The sequence below is a fragment of the Durio zibethinus genome, chromosome 6 (assembly GCF_047325235.1).
Source record: "Durio zibethinus cultivar Kanyao isolate XHJ-2024 chromosome 6, ASM4732523v1, whole genome shotgun sequence".
NCBI classification, from domain to species: Eukaryota; Viridiplantae; Streptophyta; class Magnoliopsida; order Malvales; family Malvaceae; genus Durio; species Durio zibethinus.
This window is the reverse complement of record NC_143167.1, coordinates 10,412,845-10,424,153: the sequence shown is the minus strand read 5'-3', so window position 1 is coordinate 10,424,153 and position 11,309 is coordinate 10,412,845. Positions and strand designations below refer to the sequence as shown.

Genomic DNA, 11,309 nt, shown 5'->3' with positions numbered 1-11,309 from the left:
AATTTCAAGAAATTTTCGGCAAAACTTTAATTTTTCAGCAACATCTTCTAGTTTTCGGTAACTTTTCCCAATTTTTGGTTGAATATTCAACTGGATTCTAAGTTTGCAGAGAGAAGGGGAAAGTAAAGAAAAGGGAAGAGAGAGAGGGATGAAGGGAAATTTGAAGAAAAAAAAATCGATTTTAGCCTTTTATACCTAGGCAAAACGATATCGTTTTAGCCTTTAAAAAGTCCATAATTCACGCGTTTCCACCTTGGGAGACCCGACCCGTAGCACAACCCGCTTCAACCCACTTTCATAAATTTTGCTATCGAGCCGAGTCGAGCCGAGCCTCCGAGCCAATTTTTTGTGTTTGGAGCTGAGCCGTGCCAATATTCCAACTGAGCTATTTCAATTTTTTTAGTATATTATTTATTTATTTATTTATGTGTTTGTTTATTTTTTAAGAGTATTTTTGTATGAATAAATTTAAAAAATATATAAAAAATAATATAAAATAAAATTTTCAAAAATAAAAAAAAATATTTTTAAAGAAAAGTTGAAAGTATAAGTTTTCCTTAAAAATAAAATTTTGAAAAATACAAAAAATATTTTTGAGGAAAAGTTGAAAATATTAATTTTTCTTGAAAATAAAATTTTCAAAAAAAATATTTTTGAGAAAAAAGTTGAAAGTATAAGTTTTTCTTGAAAAATAAAACCTTAAAATGCTTTAAGGAAAAGTTGAAAGTATCAAATTTTCTTGTATAAAAGCATGAGTTTTTCTTTTTTATAAAACAATATATTAAAAATATTTCTATCAAAAGTTGAAGCATCATTCCTTTTCTTCCTTTCTCGAATTTTTTTAATATTAAATAATCCGATGACGAAGCCTCTGCAAGAAATATAGAAGTTTTCTTGCATACTTTAAGGTGGGAAAATTTTCTTAGTTTTTGGCCAAAAGTATTGGAGTCAATTAAGAATAATTTTTAATAATTAATTACTTGGTAAAATCTTTAAGGCTTAATAGATAACACGAAATCGAGTTGGTATCATCTTTTGATGGGCGTTGTGAGGGTGTTATAATTTTTCTCATACGTAACCGTACTCCTGGACCTAGTTCTGATTTTTGTAGATATTGAATTTACTTTCTAGAGATACCTAAGTCGAACTTAAGAATCCTCTTTAAGAGGGCCGTATTCAGTTAGGTGACCAATCGTACTTAAACAAAAAAAAATTGGTGGTGACTCCTCAAGTTAATGTCTAGTGATGGATCCACAGATCTAGACGTTACGACAAAAAATATACTTAACTTTTTTTTTAAAATGTTGATTAGTAAAAAGTTTCAAAAATTTATATTTTAATAACTAGTTTAAAAATAGTTTTCTATTACAATTGAATAAATATTTATATAAGTTTTATTATAATAATTTGCATTCCATAATTATATCAGCTTATTTGATAGTAATTTAAAAATCTTATGTGACAGTAATCTTAAATCACTTGGACAATAAGATCATTACCTTAAGGGTAATATAATTTTTAACCTAAATGATGAGAAAACTTTATTATTATGGGACATTAATTTTTAATATCATTTTTTTATTATTTTACCCTAATAAAGATGTACTTAACTTTTTTTTAAAAAAGTTGATCAATAAAATTTTTAAAAATCTATATTTTAATAACTTATTTTAAAAAAAGTTTTCTATTACAATTGAATAAATATTTATTGATTATAAAAAATAAAATTATTTAACAATTCTTTTAGAAATTCATTTTCATCAAAATTTATTTATACTTTATAATTTTTTATAAAATAGCATTTAATTATTTTATAAATTATCGATTCAATAAGTATTAAATTTTTTACTTTCTTTTTGCAAGGTTATTTTAGATACTTTGTATTTTAGAATTTATTTTCTCATATAATATCAAACATAGTGATTCATCATCAGTAGTGATTATAATATTATACCAATATAGTAGTCTAAGTTCACCGACCGATAATCAAATTACTTTGGTGATCTTATCACCATGGTAATTAAATCATCACGATGATTTTGAAAATGATACCAAACTTTAACTAAAGATAAAGGGGTTCAATGGGATTTAAAAATTTTACTGTAGCCCTTTTTTTTTTTTTTTTTTTTTTTTCAGAAAAGCCCTTTTTTTTCCAATTATAAGGCACATATTGTGCTTTTTATTTGTTATTTTTTTTCTAAACTTTATTTTAAATAAAAATAATTATTATCTTAAGATAATAATAACAATTTGTGTAAATATTTTATTACAATTTTTTATAAAAAAATCATTTAATATATTATTATTTAATATTTATTTTCAAATATTTATTAACAAAATTATTATTTTATTTGGATTTATCGATGGATTTTTACTAGCAAAAATTTTTTGTTAGTAATTACTGATAGATTACAGATGACTTATTGATGCATCATAAAAAATTATTATGGATTTATCGAAGAAGTATCGATGGAAAAAAAATTCGTTGATATTTCTTAGGTAATATTGGAAAAAGGAGTTGGTAAATTCACACAGGATTTATCAACGAAAAAATCAATTGATAATTCGTAGGTAAAGTTTTTACTGATGGATTACCAATAGATTTCTACGGTTGGTAAAAAACTTTTTGAAAAAAAATCTAATTCGGTATAAAAATAAATTAAATGAAAATAGTTATTGATAAAAGTAAAAAAATTTTTTGAATTATCGTTGAAAATTTTATTGGTAATCCATTTAGAGATGAGAACGGATTGAATCAGAACGAATTTTTACTTGTCTCGAACCGTATCCTATTTTATACCTATAATATTTAAATTCAATTCGATGAATTTTTTATTTTTTTATATTCAAATTTGATCTGATCTAAAATTAATAAAATATTTTTTAAATATAAATTATTATTTTTTAATATAAATATAAATATAAATATAAAATTAAATAAATAATTAAAAAAATAAATTTTTATATATACCGAATCAAATTAGATAAGGTTAAAATCTGACTTCAACTTTATTTTACAAATAACCAAACTAATGCAAAATTCGTTTTAAAATAAATAAATAAAAAAAACTTTAACAGATAGATCGAATTAGGGGTGTGCAGTCGATCAATTTGGTTAATTCGGTCTGAAAAAATCAATAACCGAATTAACTAATTTTTATTTTATCAGTAATCGAACTGACCAACAAAATTTTAACTAACCGATTTTATCGAACTGATCAAAAATCGGTTCGATTCGGTTTGTTCGGTTAAATAACCGAATTTTTCATCGTTTTTTCTCTTATTTTGAATAATTATTTAGCTACAAATTCAATATAATAAAACTCAAATTCACATACCATTCAAACTAAATCACTAAAGAATTTAATAATTTCTACAATATTTTACAAGAAAAAAGACAAATAAATACTCATTTAAACTTATTTAATCAAAATAAATTAAACAATAAGTTTTAAAAAGTATTACTCTAACATATATCAAATAACCAACAAAGACATCAATACATAATAATTGTCATTTCAAAACATAAACAAGTTTTCAAGGATTAACAAGCCAACTTAAAAAAGCAAATCAAGCAAATATGCATCTTATAACTTTGGTGCAAAACATAAAAGACATTTTAAGTTGACAAATTGAGCTAACAACTCATACAAAATATAAAACAAGCTAAGAACACTCCGAGTTGACAAATGGATATAAAAGTTCATAAAAAAACATAAAACAAGCTAATTAAAGGACATTCCAAGTTTTAACAGCATTCTTCATACATGAACCTCATAACTTTGGTGCACATCCTTCATTTTTTCCTAAAATGTTAAAGAGATTAAAACCTTAATTAGTTGTCAATGAATATAATAAATATTTTTTAAATGTAAATATTCATAGAAATTAATAATGAAATTACCTCAAAAGGTCCATGCACTTTTGTTTTAATCAATTACTGGATCTAAGGCAATTTTTGACAAATCTAAAAATATATAAACAAAAAATAACAAAAGTAAGCTTTAAACAAATAAAAAAATAAAAATTAATAATCCTTAAAAAATAAATGATAGTATAAATAAAATATTACCTAAATCCATTTTGTCAAGCTGTATCAAATCATTTTCAGGTTGAAATGAATCAAGATTAGAAGATCTACGTAACCAATCTTGAGCACAAATAAGAGCTTGCACAATTTTAGGAGTTAAAGAGCTCCTATATGCATCAAGCACATGACCACTAATGCTAAAAGCAGATTCGGAAGCAACTGTGGATATAGGAATTGCTAACACATCACGAGCTAGATGGGAAAGGATAAGAAACCTATGGCTATTAAGTTTCCACAAAATTAAAACATCAAAGTCATCACTATCATCATCATCAGGCTCCTCACTCAAATATTTAGCCAATTCTGATTTATGTTCATCTTTGCCATGTTCAATCCTATACCTCTTGTACTTGGACTTAAAGCTTTCCTTTTTTTTTTGTCGTTCCATTTCCACTTTCATCATCGGTGGGTTGTGACATTTGGCTCACTTGACTACTTTCACCAACTTGCTTAGACTGAGGTTCTAACATTCTTTTGTATTCATTAAATAAGTTCTCTATTGCTTGTTGTACTTTTTTAATCATCAATGAGGCTTCATCAGAAGAATATATTTTCATGAAGCAATATTCAACAAAAGGAAACTTTTTTTAAGGATTAAGAAGAGAAGCAATATAAACTAACATATTCATCTTCTCTATATTTCCCCAATACTTATGATATTTATCCTTCATTCTCTTTGTCATTACATTTAACTCAATATCAGGATTTAATTGCCATTCTCGCAAAGTGGAATAAACATGACATATATCATCAAGAAAAGTATTAGATGTGACGTAAGAAGTACCTGAAACTTTCATGGTGAGATCATAAAATTCTTGCAAGGAAAGGTAAAACTTCCTAACAATTGCCCAATCATTTTGATCGGGTACTCCATCTCCCATCAAAAGCTCACTTCTATAATAAGGATCAACATCATCAAATGCATCAAATGCCCTTTCAAATTTTTGAGCTGCATCCAACATCAAATAAGTAGAATTCCATCTAGTGCTAACATCCAAACACAATAAACTTTTACTTTGAATATGTTCATTCACAATACACTATTTAAACTTAGCTAACCTAGAAGGTGATTGTCTCACATATCTTATTGCCCCTCTAACACAAGCAATTGTTTCATTCATTTCTTTCAATCCATCACAAACAATAAGATTAACAATATGTGCAATGCATCTCAAATGAAGATATTTGCCTCTCAAAATACTAGTTCCAGCATTGTTAAATTTTTTCCTCAAATATGCAATTGCAAAATCATTAAAACTAGCATTATCAATTGTAACAGTAAAAATCTTATCAATCCCCAAATCACGCAAACATTTTTCAACCGCCTTACCAATGGCTTCACCTTTGTGACTAGAAATGGGACAAAAATTTAATATCTTTTTGTTTAGTTTTCAATATTTGTCTATGAAGTGAGCCGTAAGACACATATAATTGACCATTTGTAATGAGGTCCATGTGTCAGTGGTAAGAGATACTCTTGTAAAAGATGATTTCATGAATTACTTCAAATGAGTCTTTTCATCAATATAAAGCTGATAGCAATCCCTAGCAACTGTCCATCGTGATGGTACACGAAATCTAGGACATGCAACTGACATGCAATGCCTAAATCCTTTCGACTCCACAAATCTAAATGGCAACTCATTTAGAATGATAATTTTAGCTACAGCTTTTCTAACAACATCTTGATTAAATTTCCAAGTGCCTAAAGATTCCACTCCTCCTGACGGCAACACCAATTCTGTTTGAGTACCATCATCCCTACTAATACGAGGAAGCTTTTTACAAGAATTCATGTGATTTTTTAAAGCAGTGGTTCCATTCTTTTTAGGATCAACAAAAAATTTTTTGTCACAATAATTACACCTAGCTTTACGATTACCTTCCTCATTAACAAATTTAGTAAAGTGGTCCCATACCTCTGACCATGGCTTAGATGCTCGTCTCATCACTTTGGAATTTGTAGTTTCACTTTTTGTTACCTCATCATATGCAAGAAGTTGAGAGGCCAATTGTGTTTGATTAGTTGTAGAATCCAAAATCATATCATTCACTTCATTTGACATCTTCAAAAAAAAAAAGCAAGTGATCAAATTATATCCAAAGAATAAAAAATAAAAAATTATATTATATTAAAATAATAAATAAAAATAAAATTATATTCAAATAATGAAAAAATAATAAAGTAATATTCACACAATTATTGAACACATTGGATATTCAAATAATGAAATAGTTTGTTAATCAAACTATATATTAGTTGCTTATTTTATCAACAAACAATGTAAGTGTCTAGCATAGTTTAGGCTAATTTATTTTAACTTTAAATTTAAGTATCTAGCATAATTTAGATTAATTAGTTGCTAGATCTAGTAAGAAAGTTAAAACTTAAAAGTGCTAGATCTCTAACAATAGATTTCTTTAAAATCTTTATTCCCGAATAGTTATGTTTTAAACTTATTTCTCTATGTATACATCCAGTATTTACACATTCTACTTCAAGGTGTAAATCACTTAAACTATTTCTGTCTTTTGATTGTGAGTTGTGGGACCATCCTCGAATCGTCTTAGTCCACATCATTACCATGTTGCCATACCAATATTTTTTTAACATTGAACAAAACATTTCTTCTTCAACTTCAATGTAAAAGCTTTACTCTTAAGAAATGAATTAAGATGCAAGCAAAAAGCATTACAGTTACCTAGCTTAGCTTGAGAAAGATCACTCAAAGGATATGCCTTTGTATTAAGCAAAGAAAGACCTTGGAATACCAACAAGTCATCAGCTTATTTGACAAAGAAAATTTGGCTGGTAAAATCATTTCTATTGGTCTGGGAGAGGGAGGAGTTCATTCATCCTTTCACAAGGGGATTCGCAAAGCAGAAGTCATTAACCCGAAACCCCACCAATTTCAGGGTCTGCTAGACCTGTGTACCGAACAAAGATGTAGCCTGTAGGAGATGCGGCAGTTCTGTTCCAGTCTATGATAGCATTACAGCTAGCACAAATACGAGCTAAGGCACAAAAATAATACCTGCGAGAGCGAAACAAGTCGAAACTGGCAGAAACTATTATTGAAAATCTTGCTCCCTTCATTTTTATAAGTTAAAGTGCTTTCCTCGACTAAAATGAGTATTTTCATAGCTTACTACAGATACTGTAAATCCAGCGTGGGGCGTGGAAGGTTTTGACTTTTGATCCTTTTGTTCCAGAACCTAGTCAATCAACTAGAGGAGTAAACAAGCCACTGAAAGTCCTAGACCTATTCCTTCCAGGCTAGAGATAGGGTCTATTTATTGAATCACTCTAAACAACAAAAGGTACTGAAAAATACCAGCAAAAAAAACATTACCGTGGGCACACCCTAGGGCTGAGGTTTGGCCGTTTGGGTTATGCTTTAGTTTAAAACATATAGAAAGAATACAGCTCTAAACATCACGCTAAAAGAAAAAATAAAGTTATTAAGATTTAAGAACTTACGATGGCGTCTTGGGCAGATTGATCTCTACAACTGTCTGATCTTGTGTAGCAAATTAGAGGGAGCAAGAGATTATGAGGCAAGTAGCCAAGCAAGAGAGTAAGAGGGAGGCAAAGATGCAGGAGATTGAAGGAGAGCAAACTGCAAAGGACAGAGACACGGTAAGCTGCAACAGAGGAGGAGCAAAGAGCAAAAAGAGGAAACGACGTAGGTGGATGAGTTAAAAAAGGTAAGTTAAATTTAGGTTTTTTTAAGAGAATTTACATATTTACCCTTAGTTATTATAAGATCGGTTAATTCGGTTATCAATTTTAAAAACTGATAACCGACCGATTTAACTAATTTAACCGATCTTAAAACCGATTACAACCGAAAATCGATTAAACCGAACTGAAATGACCATATTTCATAATTTTAATCGGTTAAATCGGTTAGAACCGATATATGCTCACCCGTAGATCGAATCAAAATTCATCGTACACGAATTAATCTACCATTCCTAAATCCATCGCTGAAAACCATTAAAAATCAAATTCCCTCCCCTTTTTCACTTCCCTGAAACTGAAAATCCCTAAGCCCTCTCTCTTCTTTCGTCTCTCATATCGGTTTGCTCGTGAAACCGTCACCACCTTTGCTCGTGAAGTTGCAAGTGAAGCTATCGTTATTTAAGCAGCCGTCGCCCCTAAAGCCATTCCTTGCCATTCTGCCCCCGTTTCTCTCGGGCCTTGGTTTTGACTCTAATCTCTTATGCAATCACATGACATTATTGGGCATTTGTTTCTAGGGAAAACCCAGCAGGATCAAAACGTTTATATTATTACGCATAAGCCGATATTTAGTTTTTAATTTTCGTGGTTTAGTACTTTAATTTAATTAAATCCTAAGGAAATGAGAGATTCTGTTTGAAATCCTTATGATTGCTAATGACGCGCAAATTTGAATAGACCAAGTTGACTCTTAAATTTCAGGTTCGTCAAGAAATTTCTCCAATGTCATACAGTGATCTTAAGTTTGGTTCCAATCCTTCAGTATATGGGGTTAGTATTCACCTTTTGTCGATGGAGTTTGTTGGCATGCATGCCCATGTATGCATAACATATGTGTTTGTCCATTACTTCTTGTACGAGTCATTTTAATGCCATAATCTCATGTGTATGAGTAGTAGGGGCTCAACAAGTTACTTGTTCAAAATATTGCAATTTCATTAGGGAGGCTTTCATGGGTTTGTCCCTTGTGCTGCCATGCTTGGAGCTTTTCATGCAATCATGGTGTATTTCTTTGTCTATGTAAGTATTATTCTCACTTTATAAATTATTTCTTGATGTATACTTAAGCTACTGCTATGGTCAGGTACATTTAGTTACATTTAGTAGAGCAGAATTCATATTTTACCTTCTTAGCAATCTTTTTGTCAACTCATCTGACAAATAAGATGATTTGGTCAGTTACATTTAAAGTAACTGATTCAAGCATTGCATTCTTTATTTTTAACTGATGAGAACTTTTCTTATTGTGATTATTTAATTGGATAGTGTTTGGATCTGTGATTTCCACAGAATTTTGTGCCAGGGGCTTTGGATGTTTTTTATTATAAGCTTTGGGTGTTATTTATATATTAATCAAGGTCTGAAACAAACTATTGGAGGGTGGAGCACCATAATTTTTTGCATTTTGAAACAATGAGATTGGGATTACATGGACAATAAATGTTAGTGGCTGATCTTTCATGAATTGATGGAAATTGTACCGTTTGGGCCTCAAGCAAAATTTTGGCTATTTGAATCTTTGAATGTCATCCTTCCTGTTCCTTCTTTTGTTTTTGCTTTCCTCGAAATCATTTTCCTGGTGATCTGGATTCATTTAAACATCAATGTTTTTGATTCATAGTGGATAAGTGGTACTAATATTTTATTGTTTTTCTTATTTTAATGTTTTTCATCAAGAATAGGGACATAATCCAGTTCCAGATGCACCTATTGGTGAACTAGTTATATATCTACTAAGACAACTTTTCCTTTTTTTTTTTTCCTCTCTTTTACAGGTTTGCTACTACAGGAAGTGTTAGTGGGAATCTATACAATCCATTGCTTGTTACACCTTTTAAACTAGCCATTGCTGCAGAGTTTCCTGGTCCCACAAGGCCAAGGAAACTGACCGATTCAATAATTTAGTTGGGGCTAGTTATCTAGCCTTTAAAGATGCTGTTTTGCAGAAACTGAAAAGGGTATGACCTTTCTACCTACCATATATTTCATTCTGTGTTTTTAGAAGATTGGAGATTGATTTCTTAATGTGGCAATTCATTTTCCACTTATCAAATAATAGTTTACACCTTTGGTGAACATTCATATATAGAATGGCATATTCCATTAACGAAATGTTAAGTCTGATGGCTAGAGATGTTCATTTAGAACATTTATTTTACCTGAATAATGAATCTGTAACTTAATGTTTGCCATTGTTGAGTGAGGATGGTAGTTCTGTTGCACTGATATATAGTTTTATCTTGCAAGGCATTTGCATTTAGCAACTTTCTACGAGACTTTCCTGTAAAATTTATCTGTTGTGCAACTTATAAAGGATTCCATGGTAACTGAAATATCAGCATGGAGAATTTTAAAGACAGTTGATGTAAATAGCATTGCAAGAGAAACTAAATAATAACCTAAATTACTAGAATGAAGGATTTTCTCATGCTTATATTCTCGTAAAAGTCATTGTTCTTTGATCTCGGTTTCTTTTTAATTTTCTGCCATTGTTGGTGTAGTTTGTTTCCCTTGGCTGTTAACTTTTGTTAGTCAGGTTTTCAGTTCGGGGAGTCCTGAATGGAGTTTGAAATAGGCATTATCAATTATATCTATTTTCACCTTATAGATTTTTGCCACTGTAAGTATTAGATATTATAGTATATACAGGAAAGAAAGCTATGTGTTATAAACCTTTTAAAATCTTCTGTGAGTATAATTGGGTGATGTAGCCGTTTCACATAATCAAGATGAGGTTCTGATCAACTGCTTTTGCAAAGGATTAGTATTAATGTTTCTAATATACATGCAATTTGAATTCTGAACCGGCTGCTGAAAAACCAAAAAAATGACCCTTCAAATGCGTGTATCACTTTTCGTACTTTGTTATAATCCATATCATTTTCCTGAATCCGTGTTGTTGTTGAAGGAAGTGTTGATATGTGGAGTGCCGAAGATTCTTGCATTGAATGGCTTAACAAGCAGTTGCCTTCCTCAGTCATTTACATTTCATTTGGTTTTAGAATATCAATAAGCCATTTCTTTAATTTCTGTATATTAATTTGTGTATTATCAAATGTTTGTTAAGGATTTGGAACATATATGTAATTTTGTATTTTCATGTAATTAGAATTCATAAATAATTTTGTAAAATATTATTATATTTTTTAAAATGAAAAGGAATGTTTTGTTAGTTTATTTCCTTAGCCTATTTATATATATTTTAGTATTCACATTATTACTTTAAAAATGGATTTGCGGACAGAAAGTAGCTTTTACTAACCAATTATCAATCAATTACCGATGGATTATCGATAGATTTTTGATGTAATTATCGATGGATATCATATGCAACTGTCGATGAAATTTTTACAGAGAATTTTTGATGCAATAACTTACATAATTTTTATCGATGAAAAATTCTATCTATAATTACCAACAAAATTTTAAATTTATCAATTTGCTTACTATCAAAGAAAATTTTCGTTAGTAAAT

At 29.5% G+C, this 11,309-nt stretch overlaps 1 long non-coding RNA gene across 1 annotated transcript; it reads left to right on the top strand.

Moving 5' to 3' along the window:
* The first annotated feature begins 7,972 nt into the window (after positions 1–7,972).
* On the top strand, positions 7,973–10,896 carry LOC149518420 (uncharacterized). The gene is made up of 5 exons (XR_016343322.1): positions 7,973–8,297; positions 8,538–8,606; positions 8,778–8,855; positions 9,611–9,793; positions 10,744–10,896. It is a non-coding gene; the product is annotated as an uncharacterized LOC149518420 (long non-coding RNA).
* The last annotated feature ends 413 nt before the right edge of the window (positions 10,897–11,309 follow it).